Here is a 26,599-nt window from a genome sequence, read left to right as displayed (position 1 = left end):
ATTGAAGTTCCAACATCAGATTTGTTTCAATGTTTTTTTAAATTATATTAGTTTCTGCATTTTACCAAAATTCCTACTTCAGAGCTATACAGTGAATCTCTTTTCCTAGCTAACTAGATATTTTAGAAAGAAACCCCCCAAAAAATATTATTAGCATACTTGATTTGGTAAATTTGAGAAGTCACTGCTATCAAAACAGAGCAGTTAACATCTCTACTCTTTTTACCTTCAGACATGATTGTTTCATCATTTTGTACAACATTTTGTTTAGTTATCTGTTGCTACTCAAATATTACAGGCAAGAATAAAAGGCACAAAGTATGATTCATTTTTTAAACTTGTTCAGGAACACATGATGTTGCTCATTTATCACATACAAGGTTAATTACATGACTAGAACTGCTCAGTCAGGATTACAACCTTCTACTATCGTTACTCAAATAGAACACCAACGACACACACAGAAATACATTAGCCTTATTTGTTATACACAAAAATACACGTTCCTTAGTTGTCACACAGCTTGGCACTTTCATACACAACCAAAAGAAAGACCAAACCTTAATCATTTGCAACTTAAACAAAGATCTTGGTATTCTTACGTGTGAATCTTTAATTTGGGCAGCTAGATTTCTTTTTCTGCCAAAAAGGCCATTTAGGAGGGTTATGTACAGGATGTGATATATCCATTTATAACTCTGACAGTGGTGAGTTAACAGAGGCACAGGCTTATCAATAAACTCCTCTCCAGGTCTTTACCTGCCACAAGCAGCACCCCGGGATCACTGTGGCAGGTGATTGCAAAGCAATTCTCTCTTATTGCAAGGCAAGGATTCCTGGATCTCATCTCCTGCTCAGCTCAGTCCTATATCCCTGCCTTTTCCCCTCCTTTGAGTACACTTCATAAACACCATAGAGCTTCATCCAAGGCTTCTCAGCTACCTTACATTTTGGGTGAGATCTTCCAGCCCAGTGTAACAGATGAACATCCTCCTTCTCCTCAAACTTCCCAATCCATCTTTCAAAATTGTCCCTTCCACTTATCCATCAATTTATCACCAGTCAGTGAGGACAATTGCTGGATAACAAGAGTGAAGTGGCCTCACAGAAGAAATTTGAATGGCTTGTGCACCAAAATCCATCAGATCTCTTTGACTAGAGAGCACCACAGAGATTACAATAATATGAATTATCAGCATTCCTGAGAAACACACTCAGAAATGCTTAAATACAGGAAATCCTACCACACACATATTCCACAATAACTATTTCTGTATCCCTGCATACAAATAAATTTGCAGCTTGGTTACAGAAAGATAAATAAGGTAGGAAAACACAAGGAAGACAAAAATATTATGGTTGTCATTCGCCATGGGCAAAATATATATATCAAAATCATAGTAATAAAAGTGAGACAAAACATTTAAGGTTCATATATGACAAATTCCAATAGCTTCTTTACTAAAAGGAACACAGGATCCAGGACTGGATGGGACCTTCTGAGCCAAAATGACCTCCTGGGTCCCTATGTCCAGCATTGTTTTATGTTTAACTTAACTCCATCCATGAACGTACCAATTCCATCCTGGTAAAAACCATCTTTGCTCTTCACTGCTCCCCTTCAAAAAAATATTCCAATGGTCTACTGCTCTCTGGGCTAAACACCAGCCCCAGTTCCAGTTACACAACTTTGTTAAGGGTCACACAGTCCTGGAGTTCATTTTAATGTGACAGTTCAAATCTGAACAACTCTGCCCTATCACTTACTATCCATCTTTGAAAAATAATATTGGTCTCATTCCTGCTTGTTTCATTTCTTTTATGGAAGCAGGAGTGTTTCCTATTTCCTAAATAGTATTGCAAACATTCCATGAGAGCCATGTGGAATGTAGGACAATCTCATTTTTAAACCCACTGGTGGGCTTAAGGCCAGTGCGTGTCACTTTGCAGATGGACCATAAGAAACCTTGACAGCTGCACCAACAGAAGCCACATGAATCTCAGCAAGGAAAAATGGGAAGTGTTGCACTTTGGGTTAAATAACCCCACACCAATATGGGCTGAGAAAGGACCTGGAAGTGGCAGTGGGCACTAAGTTAAATATGTGCTCATTGTAAATCAGACAAATTCCATATCTTCACTGTTTCATTTTTCCTTCCTCCCTTCCATGCTCTCACACACCCTATTAATTTATTTTTAAAGCGCAACCTGTGTCTTCCACAGAGGCCAGATGAATGACTTGGCCCCATATTTTTGCCTCTGCAACCCTGATACATCTATAGGCCACACATCACCTTGTATGATAAATGTTAAATAACATTTAATTTTCATATTAATGAAAGAACTGTACAGGCAGGGTTGGTTTGTGAAAATAAAACTAAAAAAGTAAGGGATCAATTCAAAATACAGACTGAAGATTGCAGTTCTAGCAGGATACAATGCACATATTTATCTGCTCTCTTTTCTCTACGGTGGAGAAATTATATTTTGTTCAAATTAGTTGATATCTTTAAATGAATGCTTAATTTCATTCAAAATGGAAGCAGGAACACACACAAAAAAAATATAACTAAACAAAATAATAAGGAAATACCTAAGAGTATGTATTGAGTGCTTGCAAAAGAAAATCTCTATTAAAAGAAACTGAGAAGGCAGGTTTGGTTCTAAGGAATTGCACAGATTAAAATAGAATTTGCACATAATTTCTAATGTCTATTATTGCATTTAGTTCTACACCGCATCATAAAATTAGCAGAAAAAACTGACAGCTGTAAACTTAAAGAAGATATGAAGCACAACAATATGTCTGTGTTCTGAAGGATCTAATCCTGAGGCTGTATAGATCAATAGTTGTTTGTTCACTGATTTAATAAAGCTAGGTCATCTCTCCTCACAGGCAGCTGATTCCAGCAAGGTTGTCTCACACTTTTGTTAATGCTGCTTGAAATCTTCAAGTCTCAGCAATCTTTTCTGAATATATGATGCAACAGGACTGATAAGATAAACTGTCTTTCTGATGGAATCCATGGAGTTCCCCTTTGATATTGATCATGGGGAACAAAACAAAGGCTACCCTTACCCTATGAGTTTAGGTGGAATCATTAGAACTTCGTTTTCTCAAAAAAATAAAAGCATTTGCTTTCTTATTTTAAGTAAATCAGCTTAGCAGAAACTCTGTTGCTCAGGAAATTTTTTTCCCCCACCCTGGCCAGATGGTGTACATTAGTCATCATTTATTATCTTCATATTTTCAAAATCTTTGAAAGAAATATGCAAAGCTACTGTTACATGTCATAAGGTGACACACCAAAATTCTGCATTTACCTTAAGATGTTCTACAAGATACCCATTTCAAAATAGTAAGTCATTAATTTGCAAAACCTTAATCTATTATGCTAGGTAATTAAGTCTTACTATATTAAAATTTCTATTCCCTGGGCATCAGAAATGGGAATTATTTCTTAACTGAGGAGATATATTTTTGCATCCAGACTAACAAACATGCATCAGAGCAAAAACTGCTTAGCTGATAAAGTGACTCAATTCAAGCCAATTAACTAGACTGATTAACTTTCTGAAGTTTAGACATAACACAGGATCCTTTGACATTATTGATTTAGGGACCAAAAACAAAAAAATCAGAACTGTTAAATAATTTGTGTGACTGATGTTTTGATAACATATATAAAGCCATTTATCTCTTTGACAATCAGCCATTCTTTCAAGTTCTGGCACTGGGAAAAGACTGTATCTATAGGACAGAAAAGTAACTTGACTTTTAAATTTCAAAATATGATGACTTAATTTTTCACTTTGTATACCTATATTCCCCTGAAAATCATCTGTAACCTGCACCACAGTAACCACTTCAAAAATAGGAAAATAAACCTATTTATTCCCCCATGAAAAAATGTTATAGCAGTTTCCCAAAACAAAAAGTGAAACACAAATGGAATCCATACACCTGCCAAAAAGAAATCTATATACTTGCCTTCATTCCATCAACTTCAAAAGCAGAAACAAAGTGATGTACTTCCAAGATCAGACATGGAAATTACTCTCTATTTATTAGAAGAATTAGAATTTTTTATGACTCAACAATTTAGTGATAACTATTGGATTAACTGTGCCTTTAGATACATAAACAAGAAGGGCAAGTTTGAAAAGCAGATTTTAAGGAATTGTATTCTGATCAATCCAATTAAATCATGTTTCAGCATCCTCATCAGTCCTGACCCACTGGAGGGAATACAACCATTGCTCTTTACTATGGCAGATGTCTGCATTACTGTCCTTGTAAGCACAGCTTTGCTTTTGACAGTGCTCTGCAGCAACTTTAGAAAATACAATTCTGTACACAAAATGATACTCCTTTAATACAGACCTGGGCAACAGACACTGTTTCCATACTTCAAGTGCACATTTCATGAACATGAAATGAGACCCTTTTATGCTTGAATGCGTTGAATACACATAAAATCCAGGGCAAGACTGGGCAGGAATTTGGCATTAGGCCCAGAAATATCTCCAGTCTTTTGAGGGGCTTTATAGGACACCATCACATTACTGCAGATCCAGATGCTCTGACATTTAAGGCTGGTGCATCTGATGGCAAGGTTGATACTTAAAAGTCAACACCAAATGCAAAATCCATACTTTGGAGTAGAAATAAGTAGGTGTTACACAGCATGAACATTCTTACACCAGTTCTATATGAAATGAATAGGATTTCACGTTGCTAGTACCACTGCCAAGCAACAAATCTCACTCACAATACTTTTACTGTTCTCAAAGAGGACACAAAATCCTTTCATCTTTTTTGAACTGAGGATTCACAATCCTGTCACAATTAACAACAGTTCCACCCTCCAGATCTCAAGCAGGCATTTGTGTTTGCAGGAACAGAACGTGCAATAAGAACACTTCAAATACTGAGCACAGCAAAGGAACAAAATGGATGTGCAAGCTATACACTGAGGTGTAATTAAAATTAACTGCAATTAAGTTTCTTTTTATCAATGTAGTCTGAAGGAGCATTTGAATAACTTACATCACTGAAATAGTATCTCAATCTTCAAAGACAGTTTTAGTTTTACTTTCATCTGACAGGTTCTGGCAGCTAGAGGTAGATGAATAAGCAGGGCATATTTAACACTGATTATTTTTTTCATTATTTCCTGCAATCACTTCCTCTAAATGCACTGCAGACCTGCATTTCATCTCTGAGTGTGATTGCTTCTCATATTCTTAATCATGTATTTTGCACTTACATTGTAACACAACAATGGAGATATAAACACCTCTGTTCTGTAAATAAGCATTTGTAGAGAGAGAAAAATGTGTTCAAATTACAATTTTTCATACAGATTACAGGCACCTGTGTGGATCCACACTGGTTTTATTCACGTAAAAGTTCTATTAATATACACTAAGTAAGTATTTTCTGTTCATAATATTAAATAGAAAAAAATCCAACTTTTTGTCTGGTTTTTTCCTGTGTTAGATTTAGGCAGAGCTCTGCTCTGGGACAGGTAATGCAGACTTTGCTGAGCAACAGCTGGGGAAAACAACAGACATCCACTCTGAGTGTACATTATTAAATCCTCTACTGGCACAGACAACCCTCCTGGCTTCACATTGTTTTGAAGAAACGAGGCAAATGGTGTGATTTTGAAAATTTTATCATAAATAACTAAAAGCATAACTGAACTCCTACAAATTGACCATCTACTAAAAAATTATTGAGAAAGGGACAATGAACCAATCACTTGGCAATGACTGCATTCTTGCAAGGTGTGAAAGGCAGGTTGTAGAAATGCAACCAGGCAGTGACACGTGAGCCTCAGTCCTAAATCTTGTCGAAGACTGAGCACAGTATTGCAAAGAATTACACAAGTGAAAGCAGGCCAACTAAGCAACAAAGAATGTAACTGGAACAAAACTAATTCACTTGGGCATCTTTCTGTCCCCATCTAACTGATGATATTCAGGAAAACAAGACCAGCACAATAAGTAGAAGAAAATATTTGTGTATACTGGCACATGGTCTCATTGTTTTCCTCACATAGTTGAATAGAAGCAGTGTCAAGTGATGAATTAAACCTGCATCTAGTAAAAAACAGTATTAATGTTAAATATATTTGGATACTTGATATCAATTTTATTTATTTATAAGACAGCAGGCTTTGGCCAGAAACCAGGGTATGAGAATATTAGTAAGTCTCAGATACCTTAGTGAACATATTCAAATTCTGAGAATTTAAAAATCAAGATAATTTTGTAATCCTTTATGAATTCACTCTGACCATGCAGAAACCCATGAGTAAAAAACAGCCAGGAACACTGACAGTATTAGATCCTCTATTGAATTTATTTTTCTTTTACATATATTTTGCAGCTAGGAAAACTTTCCAATGTTACAAGACTGGCAACAAGTCCACTTTTTGTGTGGGAAGTGTTTTGTAGATAGAGACTTCCCAGAACATTGAAAGATAAACAACAAAGAAAAAACAAAAAACAAAAAACAAAACAAAAAAAAACAAACAAACAAAAAAAAAAACCAAACAAACCACAACTCCAAAAGCCAAAATAAATTATTTTTCCTTACAAGCATTTCACTATGAAACAGATGAAAAAAATAATCTGCTCTAATAATACTCGCGTGTGAGCTCTTCCTGGTTTTTTGCTAATCGTATTTCAAAAACATATATTGAGACCACTTATATGTTTCTTAAAATGCTCTCATAAAAACTTATCTACTCTGATGATGCTGTGATAGCCTGGATTTAAGCCTACCCACTCCCCATGTCCATTTTTCCCCTGGTTTTCCAACCAGAGTACTTCCTTGTTTGACACAATTCTGAAACGTACAGGAGTGGCTCTGCCACCAGCTATGGTCACTCTGTGCTCAGCTTTTCTGTAGGTGAGCTTGCCAAAGCAAAAGTCTGTCCCAACAGATCGACAATGCTCCGAGTCGCTCTGAAGGAATATGGCATCCCAAATGAAAAGAAAGGGAGAAGACCAAACACAGGTAAGGTTTTTGTAGGTTAACTATTCATTCACAGCTCTATAACAATCCAGTGCTGTGTTTTAAGAATGTCGAGGGCTTTTTGTACAAAAAAAACAAAACAAAACAAAAAAACAACAAAACATTAAATCAATATGGAGAACAGATTGGGTCTGTGGTTCTGTTCTGCACTGATAGTGTCAGCCAGGAAACAGAACAATGACATTCCTTGAGTAGGTGGTTTTTTCCCTAGATTTATTCATCTGGTTGAAAAATCTAATTTCCACTTTCACTACAAAAGAACTGGACAAAACTGATAGAATAATTTCATCATGATGCTTTACTCATTAATCTGTCAGATATATGACTCCATCAGCTCTTTGCTTTTGTCAGTTTAAGAACTACAGAATCATTTGTTAAGAATATACCCAATGGGACAGCTTGTTTTTCTAAATATCTTTAGTAGGGTCAAAACTTGCATTATATAAGGATTAATAGTTTAGTTTGGTGGAGTTTGGGTTGGGTTGGTTTTATTTGTTTGGTTTGGGGTTTTCTTTGTTGGTTGGTTTTTATTGCAGTGGAAAAGGTTTAAGAAATGCCCATGAATAAGGCTTTTAAAAACTCAAACTTACTACCCCATGTTCTGGTCTGACCTTGAGATGAATACAAAGGGAGGACATGGTTAGGCCTATTACTTCATTGGAATTTTTCTAATCATCTTTCTCAAGTTTAAATGGAAGAGCCCCAGACCAGTGTTCAAACTGGAAGCTATGTCCTACACTTGTGGTCTACTATTGCCCCGTGCCAACCAGCAGGATCAAGAATATCTTCTTCAACCCTCTGCTTTTGGAGAGCAGCCAACTTTCATAACCAGGATTGGGTATCTGTATCAGGACTGGCTACAGAATCAAAATACTATTAAAAAGAAATTAAAGGGCTTTAAAATGTACCAGAGAATGTGAATCCCTTACATTCGTATAACAATGTTAAGACATTTCATCAGAAAAAACTACGTTTAGTTCTTTTTTTTAATACATCCTAACATCAGATCAGCACTGGAATTTCATACATAAGACACTGAATGCAGTACATGATGTGGATATGATGATTCTATACTGAGAGGAAGGCATGATTGGTAAAAAGTTCCAGTGTGAAATACCTAATGCCTTTCTGAGAACTATGTGCTACATGCTCTATTACCTCTTCACAATTCTTTTCTTTTACAAAGAATTTCTTAACTCCTTGGATACAGTTTCATTCACTTTATATATTTGTTAACAGTTAAAACAAAGTATTGCACTAAAAACCACTCAAACAAATCTAGAAAGACTGCATTATTTATGAACACACAACCTGCCAGAGGACTAGAAATCATAAACTACAGATATGTCAACAGCAATGTTGCTGATGAAATACATTTCCAGCTAAAGGAGAAGGCAGGATAGAATACTCCTGGTATACACTGCTCAGAACAACAATGTAAGGAACCAAAAAAATGCATTTATCCAAACTGACAGAAGAGTGGTCTACAGTAGCCATGAAAATGCTAAAGCACAACTTAATCTTTGACTGTTTCAGTTTGCTGAACAACTTCTCCCTCATGGTTTTTTTCTCCTGTGGTAGTTTTTGAGCCAAATGGCTGAGGTGTCTATTTAATAAAAATTTTATTGAACAGTCAAAAATCAAATAATGCACTAATAAAAGACTTTTTTTGAAAGAATCTCATAGAAAATTCCAGATACGTGAAATATAATGTGTCTGTAGAAATCAGTATTTCCCTGCAGCAGTAAAATGAAGGAAGATTCCCATTTTGTGTATCCACTAAGTATTTGGATAACTATGGAAGACCTCTATAGTTCTTTCAACTTGAACACGAAGCTAAATGAACATAGAAACATTCTCATCACGTGTCTGAGGGCTAGATTGCTCTGGCTGTTCCATAACAAAGAAAATGCAGATGTGTAGAGAAAATACAAGGGAATACAAGGAAAAACATGCTCTTTTGCCATGACAGTGTTCAATTGGAGCCCTTTGCTCCACTGCAAACACAGAGCTCATGGACAAGAAATATTAGAAGGCGGAATAGCTCTCTATAAATACAGAGGAGCTGCAAGAAAAATTCCAAAAATAGCACAGCTAAACCAACAATTTGTATCCAGTCTACAAACAAGACCCATTATATATCTGCTTTAATTTCAGCAGTGCTCAGGTACAACACTGATCCACTCTTATGAAAATTCATCAAAAATTCAAACACATTTAGCTGGTTTCTAGTAACAGCACCACCATGAAGCTTTCCTGTTTTCTTCACTCTAACCATGGTAGGAAAGTGTTCAAACCAACACTAAATGTACCAATATTGAAATAAAGGAACCCATGGAATACTACTGACATACACTGCTAAGGTACCAGGAAAACTTACCACAGTAGAAACAACTGAAATACCTGAATAAAGTTGAAAATATTTTTGTTCATTTCCTCTGATCTTCAGATCAAACCTAGTGATAAAAATCTTCAACTTCTGATAGAAAGGAAAATATGAGTCTGTCTGCCCTAAAGCCAGATTTCTTGCTTCTTATGGATGAATCAGTTTTCCCTCTATCTTGTGGAATGTTGCTAACATTATTTAAGGTCCCTCCAGTGCCTGCTACAATTACAATTCTAGATTCTGCAAATGCTTCTAAGTGCATCCTTGTAATCACTAAGTTACAATGCAAAATCATTTTCTTCCTTTCGTTCCCTTACCATTTGGAATCCCAGGAGATGTATTTAGGTTTTGAATGTCTTATTTCATTTTCCGCTTCTCCACACAGAACACTTGATCGAGAAGATTATTTTGTTATTATTCCCATCTGAACTGCATCTAAGCCTGTTTTAATTTATTTCCATATCTGGAATATCAGTTTTGATGTCCAGAGAACTCACTGTCCACAACATTATATTCCTAAGTGCTTTGTCACTGTTTCAAGTTCAGTTCAATTATCACTGTAAGACAGTTTGAGTACACCAACACCTGCTTTTTCTCCACCTATATATCAGCTTTCCAGCTGATACAGAACGTCATAGTCCCTGTTACTTTTCTTCCATCTATTCAGTGGAATAGCCCCCAAAGCTTATTTACAAACAGTGTTCTTCAAAGTAATTACATGAAACAAGAATTATTACCTACCTCCCTTTTGGAAAAATTAGGCTTTTTCCCCTAAAGAACCACAGTCTCTACTACTCTCAGGTAGGCAAGAAAAAAAAAATATTTTGATCAGATAAAAATCCCAGAGACCAAGAGCCACAAACAATTTTTTTTTCTCTCAGCTATATGTACAGAATTTAAAAACCATGCATTTACTGAAGGTCACAGAGTCATCAGGGTTGGAAGAGACCTTCAAGATTATCTGGTTCAAATATCAACCCACCACCACCATAATCACCCCTGAGCCATATCCCCATGTGCCACATCCAGATGCCTCTTGAACCCTTCCAGAGATGGTGACTCCGCCACCTCCATGAGCAGCCTGTTCCAAAGCCTAACCACTATTTCAGGGAATTTTTTTTCCAGTATCTAATCTGAACCTTCCCTGACACAATTAAATGGCCATTTCCTCTTGTCCTTTCTCTTGAGATATGGTAGAGGACAACAATCTCTTCTAAGGGAGTTGTAGAGAGTGATAAGGGCCTCTGAGCCTCCTTTTCTCCAGACTAAACCTCAGCTGCTCCTTGTAGGATTTTCCAGACCCTTCCCCAGCTTCACTGCCCTTCTCTGGACACACTTCAACACCTCAATCTCCTTTTGAAATGAGGGGTCCAAAACTGAACACAAGATTCAAGGTAATCTGGTTGCCTAAGTAAAGATATTTCACAGCCACAAGAGCTGAACTGAAAAGTCTATTAGTCTCCCACTGTTTCAGTGATTTGAAGACAGCTCTAAAAATTATTTGATTCTACTTCAGTGAGTGTAACTAAAATACACATCTTTGTACCTTAATGGCCTGGGAGTTGCTGACATATGGAAGCCAGTTTATATTGCATATTGGTTTTTAAAATGCCCACTGATACATTTACAAATATTTTCACAATCCACTATTACACATTGAATGGCCAGTAAAAATATTGGCAAAATGGAGGTCTGAAAATTAGTCCTTAACATGGGAGGAAGACTAACAGGAATTTACACTCCACAGCCTAAATTCAGAATCACTTTGGACTCAGCAACCACCATTTTTTGTTTCCTTTTTCAAACTGATTATTCAATGTCACAAGTTTTCTACTCCGATTCCAACACCAGTGCCTTGAATCTGAAAAGAGGGTCTTCATTCTCTGCAGAAAAAATGCCCAATACTCTGCAAATCAGCTCCTCAAAGTGCAACAAAATGCTTTAATTAAAGCTATTTCCTTTGCTTAGTGCTATTTCTAATTTATGATTTGCCAAAGGCACTGTTTTACTCGTGTTTCGACGGAATACTTAGCACAGCGTGAAATAGATGGCATCTCCTCTGTAGCAAAAGTGAAAGGTTGACTTCTGCCCTGGGCATCTTTTATTTTTTGTGAAAGCTTAGAGGTAGAAACTGAAGCATGATAATTGAACCTTGAAGGAAAAAGTAGTGACATTATAAGAACTGCTTCTGTCAAGTGCTAAATATCCTGTGCTACAATATATTTAATTTGTATGAATAAATTCATAATGTTAATAAAGATTAGAAGGTAGTTATGCCATACAAAATGGGACATGTTGGACATGCTGACAGTTAGTAGACCCCACCTATCACTCCAAGTAAAGGTACAGTTACTATATGAAAATAAAAAGGATAATTCATCTAATCTCTTTTTTTAAATAAATATAAATGCAGAATTATTATACACAGCATATTAAAAAGGTGGTTTTCATATTCTCCAGCACCCAAGGCATAAACCTGAAAGTGCCAGTGGAAATAACAAATGATGTAATAGAAGTGTGTAAAACCTGAGGCAATAATACTTCGCAGTCAGAACCCAGTGGCTCTGCTCAAGTGACACACACATTTGCACTCAGAAGTTTTGCCTTTTTTTTCCTTTGGTTAAAGCTATCACAGCAGCATTCTCCTAGTGAGGTGTGTCAGAACTAATGTAGCTGAATGTAGTTCACTGTAATTGAAAGTAATTCATGCTGTCACATTTACTGTAACGAGAGGTCACATCTCCAGGGCCATAAACGTTGTTCACATTAATCGTAACTGACACCTTCCTCCTCCTTCAGGGAAATTCAGCCATATTACATGGCTTAGTTCACATCCTTTTTAAGCATATGAACTTTTTTATGTTTGGCTGGTTTTGTGGTTTGTTTTGGGTTTATTGGTTTTTTAAGCTAAAAACAGGCAAAAATACCAGCAACAAATTCTGCCTTGTGCATGGTGATAAAGTCATCTCTCAGAAAAGTATGTAACAATAATTATAATTACCCCAATCTCCAAAAATCCTACAGATTACTAAAAATTATGACCTAAAATCTGGGTATTCTGGAAACAAAAGCAGTTCTTAAATTATAAATACATATAGGCCATATTCCAAAAGAACAAGTAAAATACAACACACACTGTAATGACCCCCTAAACTATATGCATCAATTTCTTATTAATATTTACATATATTAAGATTTAGGAATCATAAAGCCCCACAGTAATCCATGTACTTATTTTGGAACATTTAAAGTCCATATTGACATGCCAGGGCATGAACCTCTATTCTCAATATGACCACATATTTCAAACCTGGTAACTCAACTATGACACCATTTCCTTTTTAAGCATTAACCAGATAATTATATTATCTAAGTCTAAATCTTTTGATCCCTATTTAACAAAGCTACACACCTGAAGAAGGCTCTTCAAAGCACTGAATGTATGTGCACTCCATAACTAACAGAGTGTACGGAAAGTGGAAAGCTTTTATCTGCATGCTTAGTTTATCCTGAATTATAGTTGAAAGATGAGAGAAGCTGAAGAAGGAAAAGTGCAATGTAAAAACACACTGGCAAGATTATGATGTGCTTGTTGGCCAAAGAATAATCTAAGTTTCTTAGTTTTATTTTGGTTGGGTTGACCAAGAATCTGCATTTTCTCCTTAAAAAGTTACACGGCATCTTAACTCAGAATTAAAAGTTTAGGGTTTGGGGGTTTTATAGCAGATCCTTATGGGAACAAAAAATATAAATTTTCACTTACAACAACAACAGATAATATAAATGATAAAAAGTTTTACTGAATTATGTATTAAAGAACTGAAGAACACAAAAATAGGAACACAGATTCATTTCTACAATAGGTTGGAATAATGTTATTTTTTGGTAAGCACATTAGCCTTAAAGGTACAATTATTTGAAATGGATCGTAACTTCACAAGAAAATCAGTTGCTTGATTTCCTCTGGCATAAGTCAGTAATAATGCTACTGAAATCAAATAAATTAGACGAGTATATGAATTTTTGAAGAATCAATGTTGAAAGACTCCAGACTTGCTATCTATCACAGAACACAACTCTTTAAGCATCAATAAAGTTGATTCTTTAAGAGACCAATTTTTCTGTTGTCTGACAATGTCATTTAATTTTGGTGAGGCATCCAACAATTGTGCAATTTTCTACAGTAGCATTTGGTGTAGAGATACACAAAACATTGCTGTGAGTCCTGCAGTGAAAGTTTGCTGAAAGACCTACTCCTACTCTTCAACAGTAAAGAAACACCAGAACAAAAAATGCACGACCTCACTGCAATAAAAAAGTCGTATTATGATTACTCTTCTTACTTATGATTAACCTTAACTGTTCTATTTTTAGCAACATCACTCAACATTTCTCTGAAATAAATCTAGTTTTTGCTTCCAAACAAGTAAGCCTTCATGTTTCATTATTACCACACTATTGCATAATATTTGTTCTGCACCAGTATCTACAACAGCCTTGATGGTGCTTGTTGTTCCAAACATATTATCAACAAGGATAAAAACATGATTTACATTTAAAGTAGTTCTCCATCTGAGTCTTAACTGCATTGTAATTCCATCAGTTTCTTACTCTATATAAAGGCACTTTAGCACTTCTACCTAAGTACCTCATTGATTCCTAATTTTGAAGGTTATCATTAATCCATACATTTCTAATTCATTATCACTTAGGAAAATAGCTCAAAATCATAGTGAAACTATATTCCAGCAAATCATCATTGCCATCGATAATGCCTCAGCACCACAAAAAGTATACCTAATTAAATAACTATGGGCTTTTTTAACTAGGGAAGTGCCTTTTGCTTTAGAAATACTCTCCTATTCTATAAAGAATCAGTCAGAAAGGAAAAATACATTTAGATAATAAAACATGCACTCCTATTGAGTCCTACAGCTACTCAAGGCAGGTCTATTACTTGCTTAGGACTGTTTACGTACTTCAATAAACCTTCAATCACTAATTTCAAAGTTTTTGGTGAAAAGAAGCAGCAGCACTAATTAAACATTCTACCTAAACTGAGTATTTCATAGTTCTGGAGATATTCTAAAGCTTATTTTTGTACAATAATTTCACAAAGACTATACAGTCTAATACTTTATTAGGACTGGGGGTAAATCAAGACAATATGCCAGTGAATTCAAATTTTCCCCTTTTTCCTACTTTATTTCTACATTCTTTGTTGCACTCTTTTCCAGCAGATTTGACAGCACTGAGATGTGAAGTTGTGGGGCCAAATCCTGCCAAAATGAATGTCCTGTTCACTCCTACTGGAAGTCTGTTCCCATATCTCACCCCTCTGGCATTTAGAAAGCTCTTCTAATCACTAACGTAACTTTACCCACAGCTAGTTGATATCCAGTTGTTCTTGTGCCAACACTACCCTTTAGCTAGAGCAGCTTTCCTCTCCCCCTCATGTTCCCCCACTGAAATTCTCTCTCATTCTTCAATTTTCCAAGCTGAAAAATGTCATGCTGTTAGTTCCCTCTTATGAAATAAGTTCTCTTTACACAGTCATCCTATTATCCTTCCTCTGCACCTATTTATTTGAATTGATCCACAAGAGGATGATTAATTTGCCCTCTGTCAGAAAGCATTTCCACACTGTGACGAAGTATGCACATAAATCTGTTATGTAATTTTAAAATATGAATTTCTTATATGTCTGTTTCTATGAATCTCTTTAAACTCCATACCTTCAAATCCTTACTTTATTAGGGTGAAAATTGTCTACTACTTGAACTCCACCAAAGAATCAACACTAGTTTCTCCAATCTCATCAGACTGAAATTCGTTACATTATTTTTTGAAGCTACTCAGACTTCCATTTCAGTAGGGCACCTTAAGCATTTATCATTTCTATCTAAGCACATAGAGCTTCTTAACATTTCACATGTGGGGAGCCCTTGCCATGGGGATCCTTAAAAGACAACACTTTTCTTGGAAGAGAAAAGGATTGTTCCGGTAGGTTTGCATAAAGTTGTCTTTCCCTTGTTACATAAGCCTTGATGTCTGTGCTGTCAAGTATTTATCATGTCCAGAGTTAAACAGTACTGTCTTTTAAGTCAAAAGAGTAGGCTTGAGCCCAGAGACTGGAAAGCATCCAGTTGTAGTCATGTTTTCTTTGGATGAAATATGTTGGACAAATGTAAAGCCTTTTTACTACTGGTACAAAATATGGTTAGATTAGGTTTCCAGGCTACAGACTTTGTCATTTAGATTCCGTGACAGCAACAAGCCACAAGAGGAGAAGAGAGAAGTTAGTCAGGCAATCAGCTCCTGTGATCATTAAAAACTTGACAATTCTGTAAAAAATACTTCACATTGAAAAGAATCAATTTTTTCAACCTTTACTTGAAGTCTTCCAAAAGTATGATTAATCAGGGGCTATGCTCTGTAGCTGTTTATTTTTGTGGTTTCTACTGCATGTACTGGCACAGGTCATTTAAAATGCTGTCATTTGTTCTTTCCCCGTCTCTTGAATGTGTACCCTTTCACCATGACTTGCTTTTCCCCAAAATAATAAACCTACTTCAGACAGAATCATTCTGATAACACTTAGCCCAAGTGAAAGTACATATTTTGGAAGTTAGACCATCAATTATTGCAACTATTATCCTATCTGCCAATCAGGAATACTGGAGTACTAACAACATTTTATGCCTTGATTAGGTTTTGATTCTTTACATAAGAAAGGGCAGCACAGATGTGTTATCAAATAAAATTAAATTACAAGGCACATTTTAATTCTGAAGAATTATGTGTTCAGACACCATTTATTCTTCCACTCTGGAAAAGCACAGAAGTCTCAAGAAAAGGCCAAGAGAGCTTAGTTTAGCTTCTGAGTGATCCAGGGTATTTTCCAGACCAACACCCCCAACCCCTGGCCAAGCAGAGCTCTGCTTCCTTGGAGGACCTGAGACACCACAAGCCAAGTGAAAGTCTGAAGTCAGGCAGCAAAATATTACTACAGAATTGGCACAAGGAAGTTCACTTGTTATGCTCAGGATAGAAAACTGAAGACAAACTGATAATAAGCTTTTGTCTCCCTAGTTTCCCTTCACCTCCGAGTTTCACCAAACTCCACGAAACATCCACAAAACAAAGCATGTTTGCAAAAAGGAAAGAAAAAATACACCATAGTTGCTCATATTTATGAACATTCCTCAGTGTGCTTGCTCTAAGCTAGAGAAAAATACTTTTGTGCTCACTTGGTGTGACATTACTTTAGGTTGTCTGTCACAACAGGTATTTTATTTCTTAATTCCCATTAAACTTTGATCATGTTTGTTAATTATAGTTTAATGGAGTCAAAAGTAATTAATACACATGTATAATAAAAAATGCACCAAGGACAGATGCATGCAGATATATTTATCTTATGAATAGCAAAGTGACCATAAGATAAATAGGCAGATTAGTGTCAACTGGATCTAGCTGAGAAATAGCCTTAACACTGCAGCAACAAGACACCAGCAAAGGTTCATAACCTGCAGTCTGAGAGAGAAGTCACTGGCTCTGCAGCTGCACTGATCTTCATGCGCAAGGCAGCGAGCTTTAAATCCACCCTATGTATTCTGTAATTAAACCTCTGGCTGCAGTGAACACCAGCTGGACCCAGCAGTTTCACAGCACCATAAAACCTGGTATTGGCTGGCAAATCAAGCAGTCTGATTCTGGCTGTCCAGGGTCTCTATTCCAGCATCCAAGAATCACATGTAGAAATACAAACTCCAGCACTGCATATATGGCAGAGATGAAAGCAGATACTGCAAACCGAGAGCAGGGATCCAGCCCAGCACCACTCTCTGGAGCTGGGCCAGCTAAAAGGCTGCTCTCTGCAAACTCTACATGCATCTTGTTTGCTTTAATATTTTAATGGTAGCTCAGAAAAAATGCGTAATACACAACCTGTGTATATTATGGACTATATATACACACAGACTACAGTGGGCTTATATGTAATACAGTCTGTACACAGGTAATGCACAAACTATCGGTGCAGTGGAGAATGGAAAGTGCAACACTTTCCAGCTGATGTAAACAGCAGTGACTCCTCATAGCAGCTTGTACTGAAAAGTGGGGAGAAAGGGAGATTTCAAGCCAAGCCCCTCAGCTGGGCTTGTTCCCAATTCCATCTAAAGCACCGCACAAGGATAGAAGAGTATTCTCCTGCCTTTCAAAAATGAAGTAGGTCAATACGACCTGGCTGTATTTCCTGACATGTTTATTCTGGCCAACTTTTGCAGACTGCAAGGAAGACATTCCAAATATACATCCATCAGAAACTTTTCCATATATTTGCTGTACACTCGCATATAGAGCCAGAGGAAGAAAGCAGAGGTGAGAAACTGAAATTGTAAATATAGAGGTCTTTTTTTAACATCTAAACTGTCCTGATATTAATCTAGAGAATATATCCTTGCCAGACTAATATAATGCTGATTAATATTTCTTTTTTAAAAAAATCTATTTCCTTAATTTTTGCTATCTACTATATTATCTTTGCTCTTTAAAAGCAAAATGGAAAAATAAAACTCACCACCCCAGATGCTATTAATATTAAAATTACATCACTAACACTCTTTTCATAGAGATTTGCATGAAGTCTGATTTTCAGCACAAAAACGGGCAAAAAGTCTGAAAATCCTGTGTGTGTTCAGTTTAGGATGAACACAAATACAGAAAGTTCATGTAAGAAAAGATTAGTAGGGGATTAAAACTTTGAAACACAGGTTTCAAAGGTGAAGAGAAGGTTAGAACAGGATATAGATCCTATCACCTTTCAATCATTTGTTTAAACTCAGTTTAGGTGCATAAGGGTTGAAATTGGATTCTTTGGATGTTCTTCTGCAGCTACAGTATAACCAAACACCACACTCACACCAAATCCTACTGTGAGTGCCTGGGAAACAAACAGCTGGAAAACCTGTTTGGCAGAAACTGTAAAAAAGCCAACAACCTCTAAATCTACTGTGACTGAGCTGTGGGTGAGGTTATTTTCTAGTTAGCAATTATTAAAATTAACTAGAATTAGCTAAAATTAAAATATTAATATATACACTGAAGTTTACATACTGCATTTAGCTGTGCCAAGATCCAGATTCAGTGAAGGTAAAAGACTAAATCAGAAACCTGTACCATACTGGAAACAAAGGATCATACCTATATTTATATATAGAAAAGGAAATAACTTTGTAGATCATAACTGTCTATTTTCTGTTCTTCTATGAAGCATGATAACAGAGGAATTCAAGGAAAGAGTTGAATCCTTTCAGTAGGCTGAGTGAGATCTGCCCTAAATTCTGGATTACATGGCAGGAACCATGTAATCCTTACACTGTGCCTACTGGGAAAATGTCAACTTGATAAATTTAGGTCGAGTTCTTCAGAATCCATCCTTATATCTGTCTTCAATCACTTGCCCAACCAGACCAAGGTCCTAGTAGATAACAGTAACTACAATACTTGAGGCTCACAATGAAGCATCTGACAACTTGCATGAAGACTGTCTGGATAGTATCATTTTGCAGATAAGGAAGCTCAGTCTGCTTCAAGCAATAAATTCACTTTCCATAAAGAATGCAGATGGTTAGATACCAACAGGATGAATGCTGCACTAGCCTTACATGAAAGACTTAAGCAAGTTACTCTATTCATCAGCTATGAAAGAAATTCAGTTGTTTTAGCATTTAATTTGCAACAGAATTTTTATTATTATGGCATCACACCTAAATACAATATATTTTACTGTGCTAGTTTGTGTGCTACCTTAACTAACTCAACTTACCAAAAAAGTGCATTTAGAAATATGCATAAAGCCATGACAACATTTTAAAATGTAGTTTAAGACTTTCCATCCCTCAACAGTACTACATATACTGAGACTACATCCTTAACTTTTGGTATAATTGATGTCCTTGCATTAATTCTAAAAATCACACAGCAAAGAAAAACCCAAAGTGTTACGCTGGGATCCTCTCCCCTCAATATTTTCATAACTACCCTACGAGAAAGCATTACAATGCCTAAACACTGAATGCTCTGCAGCACTTGTGTAGTCATTACAATACTTTGAGTCACTTGACAACTGCACATAATATTTGTACTTCCAGTGACAGAAGCAACCACAGTAATGTACTTGTAATCAAACTGCCAACACCAAAAATCAGGTTCCAAATTAAAAGTCATTAGCCTACAAAACCTGAAGACAGAGGAGAAGGGAAAACAGGATTCAAAAATATTCTTTAAAATGTTATGCCTCAAAAGCATTATTTTTACTGTCGTTTTGGGGAATATTTTTGTAACTTTTTCACATGCATTCAATTCAAGCTCCAGAAATCCACAGCTGGGAGATCTGAACCCATAAGGCCCCATATTCTTCTCTTAAAATTCATCTCCGAGAATCCAAACCCAAGAAAAATCTGGGGGTTGAGGCTGTACATTTACTGTATATCCATGTCAGTTCAGACAGTAGTAAAAATTTGATTCACATCAGACATGGACAGTGATCATGTGTATCTTCAATTACCCAACGCAGAGCTTATAAAAAAGTTAGACTTCTAGAGCATGTCAGATCCCTAAACCTAGTAGGCCAAAGAGGCGCTACCTGCAATGCATCAAGTGTCACTGAAAAGTTTATCAACTGAAAAAAAAAAAATTAACCAAACTTGAAACAGCTGCATGAATCTGCATGAGTTGAGAGTGCTACACCACATGCATAAGGCATTTCTGGTTTAGCACTTTCAGCCCTAAACCAAATTGTGTTTACTGGACTTTGACTTGGAGGCTAAGTTTTCCATAGGTCCTCATTTTACACTAGTTCTCCATACAATTAAATACTTAATGGTTGTACATTCAGTCTGTGACAGGATAAAAAATGTGGGGAAGGACACTGACAACCCTTTTTTTCCAGCAGAAGTACTGGATTAAACAGAGTATTTTCCTCTATTTCCATCTTTTCACTCTTTCTCACAAAGAAGACACCATTTCAGCTAGATGAGAACTATTGGGCACATGTTGATCCAGTTAAGTAAAAAGGTTTATTAAAAACTGTGGGGAGGGGCCATTTTTACACAGATTTGTTCATTGAACTGTCTCCCCTCACACTACAGTTACATCTGCACAGTCCAGGCAGAAAACCATGCACTGGAGGATGAAGGTAAAGCTCAAGTAATCAGTGAGACTGAAAACTCTTCATCAAACTAAAATCTTACATATTCCATCTTCAGGGGAACAAAAGAAAAACAAAAGGGGGAGTTTCAGAAGAGTAACAGTGCATATAAAAAGTAAAATTACACAGGAAAGCGTAACTGAAGACATTTATCAGGGAAATTGCTGAAGAAGCATCAAGATCTGGATCCTCTAAGTAACTTCAGCAGAAGAAAAGAAGAAAGCAAAGTCAGCTTGATGCCAGATTTCATCTTCCAGGAATTTGAAGAAGGGACCATTGAAGTTACCAATAACAGCAACAGAGCTAAAAGCTCAAGCAGAAATCATCGTTATCTGATCTCACACAACAAAAGCCTAGATTGGTTTTGCTGGTCTGAAATAATAACTGCCAAAGCAACCCAGGGAAATGTTTTATAATCAGACTTAACTTCATAGCTATAAAAACAAGAACAATTCAATTAATAAAAGCTTCTCTCTTCCTCAGGGCCAAAAAGCAGTGCACTTCAAGCAACCTAGAGGAAAGAAATTAATCTGTGAATAAAGAAGTATCCCTTAATAAGTTTAGTAATTCCATTTTGCCCTCCAAACATACCCCTGACTGAATCTGCTCTTTCTTGGCTGAGATCCTATGTAAACTTGTCAGAAGAAAAGCACAACACGTGAAACTGTGCTTAAGTATGAAGAGTGAACACCAAAGCCTCATGTCATTCACTAAAGAGCTGGGTCAAAAGTTCCCACCAGCCCCTAAACAAACCTTGTCTTCAATTCCAGAAATGTAGAATTCACTTCTGTCCTCTTTGAGCAGCAAAGACCATCCCATCCAGACCTGCAGAACGGTCAGATGGGGCATCTCCTATAACCACTCTCATATTCTTGTGGTGCTAATACTCAAAGTTTTCACCTGACATCTCGAACTTTGTACAGCTTCACCATCCTGCATTAAGATATTTAGGATCACTATATCCAAAAGGTTCAGGATTTGGACAACAATGTAATAATATAGCCCAAGTGTTTCATGGCCTATCCAGGACTCTTTCAGTTCTTTTATATGTAGGCATTGACAGATTCTAAAATGACCTTCAGTACTCTAAAATAGAATACACAATAACCTACCTCAAAACAAAAGTGGAAAGAATTACAAGATTAGCAAAGAGCTGCATGATAAAATGAGAAGTAATGCAATTAAGATTGAAGAGGATACAAATATATCTCTAACTAAACTAGGAAGAAAGAAAAATGTGATTAGCAAAACAAAACTTAGTGAATGAACACAGTTAACAGTAGTCACAACTAAGTCAGCCTACACAGAAGTAAGTTTGGAAGAACTGAGTGAGTCTACCATAATTTTGCAGGCAGTAATTTGCTCTAGACAACATCACGAGATCTAAAGTATAATGGGAACAAATTGGATTAGCACCAATTACAAGGAAATGAAATGCAGGAGTACTCAAAGAGGAAAGAGACATGCAAATTGCTTTCATAGATTATGATTTTCTTGGGGACTACAGAGATTAACCCAGCTTGTTTCAGTAACTGAAGGGGAAGTCTTGTTTAAAAGAACCTGGCTTTATCAGAGGAAAGTGAACATTTTTAGGAAGATTCTAAATGTATTTTTAAGAAAACATGACAAGAAAGATTTTTACAGCCCAGTTGGAAAGCAAAAGTTTAAAAAGACAAGACTTTGACCAAATTATTTCTTCTTTGAATTATATTTCTCTTTTTCCCCCAGAAGTCCTTCAGGTTCTCTTTGCTCCTACAAGTATACCTGGACATAACCTTGTCCAACCTTCTAATCTCATAACAAAGAGCTCAGCAAAAGTTCCACTTTACTCAATCATAGAGCTCTTTGCTTCATATTCACTACACCTAAAATTGCATGACAGAAAACCAAAAAAGCCAACTAGTGGCATATGCTGCATGTTCTCTTTACAAATGAATTTTGCAATAGAGTATTTTACTGTAATAAGTTTCTTCAAATGCATGATGAAATAATCATGTTTATAGAACACTGAGAAATCCTTTGCAGCTTGGTAATACAGTACTGATTTTATTTTTTTAAAGTAGCAAAAACTGTTAAAAATTCACTAAGAACACTGGAAAGGGAGAGTTCAAGAATGCAAAGCCATTTTAGTTATAACAGCTTATACTAATACATCAATATTTATGTCAACTGACCTAAAGAAAGCTGTTCAATACATTTTGTTCAATAGTTTATATTATTTAAACAAATAGAGATGCTTTGTTTACTAGATTAAATTTATTCATCTTTACTGCAGTTTAATGAAGTTCTTCTAGCTATATCATTTAAAAAAAAAATATTTTAATGCAGATATTTTCAGTAAAACAACTGCCCTGGAAACACAAATATAAAATTCAAAATTTATCAGAACTAATTTCTCTCATATATCAGCACCATTAAAATATTAGATTTCTAATACTGCTTCTTCTTACTATAATGAGCACCGCAGTACAAATAACCAGAAAGATCTGCTCACAAATGGGATCGAAACACCTTCCTGACAGCTTGGTGCAATGGATATAAAAAAGTCTCTGGAGGCTTTGCCCAACAGTGAAGTCTGTAAAAAATATGGAAATCACCTGTCCCCAGAAATTATTTGTAGCATTTTTTAAAGCTTGTTGCTTAAAATACAGCAGGGTAATAAAGCCCTTTCAGGAAAAACACGGTACACGTAAATCACCTTCTGCTTCCAGAGGCTTCTCTTCTCATACAGCAGGATTCTTAATTCCCTCCTTACAGCCATGCAATAAGTCTCTAATGAGAATTCTGGCAGGACTTCAGAAGGTCATGAGCCTCAAACTATTTCTTGTTGACTACAGACATGTTGCTCAAAGAAAAGTAACACATTCTCCACTGTGATCACAGCCCCTTCTAAGGAAATGATTGAGAACATGATGGAATCCTAAAATATTTAACAAGGATGTATTTTAGAAGCTGCTGCTGACAACTTTACTATTTCTGTGAGTATGTTTTACAGCATGACTTCCTTCCAATTTTGAAATATTACTACCTTATTTGGGAATACTGAGATCAAAACCTTACACAGGAGAAAAGCTCCTAAACTGTACAGAATGGAATGTAGGTAAATGCTGAATATTCTTTCATTACTGTTATATGAATTTTAATTTACAGCATGATGACAGAAGCGAAAGCTTCGATGGGCTGAAGAACATCAGTACAATTTACTGCAACACTAAAGTGGGAAAAAGCCTTCAAAAACCTGTGCTTTACCAGCATAATGGCAGTGCAGAGAAATAAACTCCTGCCAACACCTGTGCTAGGCCAGTATTCACTGAATGACATAAATATTCACAAAAACCCCAAAACTGCATACTCAACAAAGTAGCTCTTTCTCAGCATTATGTTTTTCACCCTCTCATTTGGTTGTATATAAGAAGTTGAACAATTCATCTCTCATATTTCCACAGACATACAGATATAAAATATCCCTGAATACTACCAACAAGCTCAAGGACATTGGCAGTGGCCATATTAACTAAAAAAAATGAGCGTGTACCTGAAACCAAACAGCGATCTGAAATTTCTTTGATTACATTTATGTCCAACCCTCACATCCCTGGTCACATTCAGTAATAAGGGGGTCTAGAAAATTCTAATCTCATGATAGTCACATCGAAGAAATGATGCTGTTTAATCTACAGTTTCTAATACCTCCAGAGTAAGGACTCTCCTCTGTCAACATAATGGGGTTCATTTCCTTTCACTACTACGTAAGAATATAAATATTTACTAAAAATAGTTCAGCATGAAGATGAGTCACATCATCATGTCCTTGGAGACCAATTAAAAGTGGAGTCATTCTGATCAAGTGTTATAATAACCATCTAATAATCAAAACAAATAGAATTACACCTTGAGTAAGTAGTATTTAATGCAAGAACAGCTGAATCATACCCGAAGTTTTAAAAGGTTCCATCGTGTGCAGAAAGAATTTCATTACTTACAATGGGTTACACATGACAACAAGGCTTGAAATACTGGTTCTCATTTTTGGAAAGAAGTTAGAACACGTGTGGGACATGAACTTAATGAAATTTTGCTAAAGAACCCACTTATCCCCACTCATTTGCTGCATATCATGAATGGGAAAAAGTGGCAGGAGTAGGTACTGCTCCCTTTGGAAAGGAGACCAAGCAAAGACCAGTTTTGGGGAGAAATATTTTTGACCTTGGCTTACACAGGCCCATAGGTCTGTGAGCCTGGTATCTCGTGTGTAAGGCTAGTGACTAAAAACACCAGAACTCTTCCAAACCATAAACCTCTCCAGTTAATACCAAATATCCCCAAAGAATGGTTAGAACTTATCGGAGGCACAGAGTGACAGAAACTGGATTCTTCCCTTAAAAGACCAACTTCAACCCTCAGATTAACCTTAGTAAGACCAAACAGTATTTTCTGGGAACCATGAGGGCAGCTACAGAATAATGTTAAGCAGTGGCTCTGCCTTTTACTTCTGCCCAAGCCCAGAATGCAAATGTTTTTCTCTCTCTCTTTTTAATAACTCAGTGCAACAAATCTGGTATTTAATGAGTAACATTTTGATTTACAAGTGAATTTCCAAAGACTACGTGGAATTTGTAGCACCTCAATTTCAGATACTTGAAGCCAGCAACCACCGTAAATTTTTTTTTTTTTCTTTGCAGGAATACTGCTCACAGTATTTAATGAACAAGTTACTGATACCTTAGGAATACAACATTCCTACACAAAAATCTAATTTAAGAATTCTGCATTAAGACCTCTTAATGAGCCTAGGCATAAATGAGGGTCCAACAGACCAGCATGCTTTAAATGAGCTCCTCTATCACAACTGCCAAGATGAGTAAAAAAAATTCATTATGAAAGTCTTTCCCGAACTTCCAAGAACATTCCACAATATATGTACTAAAACTCTTTTTTTTTAATTAGTTTCTTCAAATTGATCCACATTTCCTTACTTGGAAGGGACATGGAGTATTTACATGGGGTTCAACAGATATATAAATGTTTTCTTTGACATATTCTGACATTCACAATGCTTCGAACAAAAAATAGCAATAAAACCATCTGGGGAAAAACAATAGTCAAGATTTTTGACTGTATTGCACTTTTTGTTTTATAAATTGTAAACAAGTTTAAGGACTTTTTCTCTATACTATCCCTGCTATAAAAGACTTTTTAAATCATCACTGTAAAAGTAAACTGTCAAGATCCAATTACACTGTTGTGAACTCAACACAAACCGTTCTTGCTGTTTCTCTAGATCAATATTCTGTCATTATTCATGTCAGAAAACTTTTCAGACACCTCAATTTAAATGAAGATTCAGAATAAAGAGAAGAAGATGATGTTTATACAGCTGGCCAGCCACTAAGGCTGTGGGCTGTGTGCTTATTAGCTTCAAAGCAGCTGAGATTTGTTACAATAAAGTCCTGCACCATGATAACTGAGTATTTAGAACAAAACTGGCTGAAATTCATTTTCACACCAATGCGTGCTCATTGACTGTGCTTTTGTATCCGTTTACATTTGAATACCTGTTCTGATGACTAAGCAACGTCCTATAGAAACTGTCTTATTAAATAAAAGCCGTTCCAGCAATTCTAATTAAGAGGATTTGTTATTCTACAGAGAGGTAATTTACAGTAGGGGTCATAAAACAAATCATGATAAAAGCCAGGATAATGTTCCTCTAGCAGCTCAACTTGATAGATATCATACATTTGAGTTAATATTTAAACTCCTTCTCCAGCAGGAATAACCATACTCCTGCTTTAGCTGTTTTCATGCACAGAAAAAAGCCAAAGGTGAGGTACTAAAAATGGCCAACCCAGGCGCAGAATTTCCTTGGTTCAACTCTTGAAACAATACCTGTACTGGTGCCTACAAAATAAAGTTAAGCAGAGCAGTTAAGCGAAGTTAAATGTGCATACTT

The 26,599-nt window shown here is 36.2% G+C and overlaps 1 protein-coding gene across 19 annotated transcripts in view; it reads right to left on the bottom strand.

Moving 5' to 3' along the window:
* CACNA1D (calcium voltage-gated channel subunit alpha1 D) overlaps nucleotides 1–26,599 on the bottom strand; it is a 172,101-nt gene that overhangs the window by 110,050 nt on the left and 35,452 nt on the right. The gene's annotated exons all lie outside the window — the stretch shown is intronic.

This window comes from Corvus cornix, chromosome 12, assembly GCF_000738735.6.
Source record: "Corvus cornix cornix isolate S_Up_H32 chromosome 12, ASM73873v5, whole genome shotgun sequence".
NCBI lineage: Eukaryota > Metazoa > Chordata > Aves > Passeriformes > Corvidae > Corvus > Corvus cornix.
The sequence above is the reverse complement of the archived record's forward strand: the minus strand, read 5'-3'. Positions and strand labels throughout refer to the sequence as shown.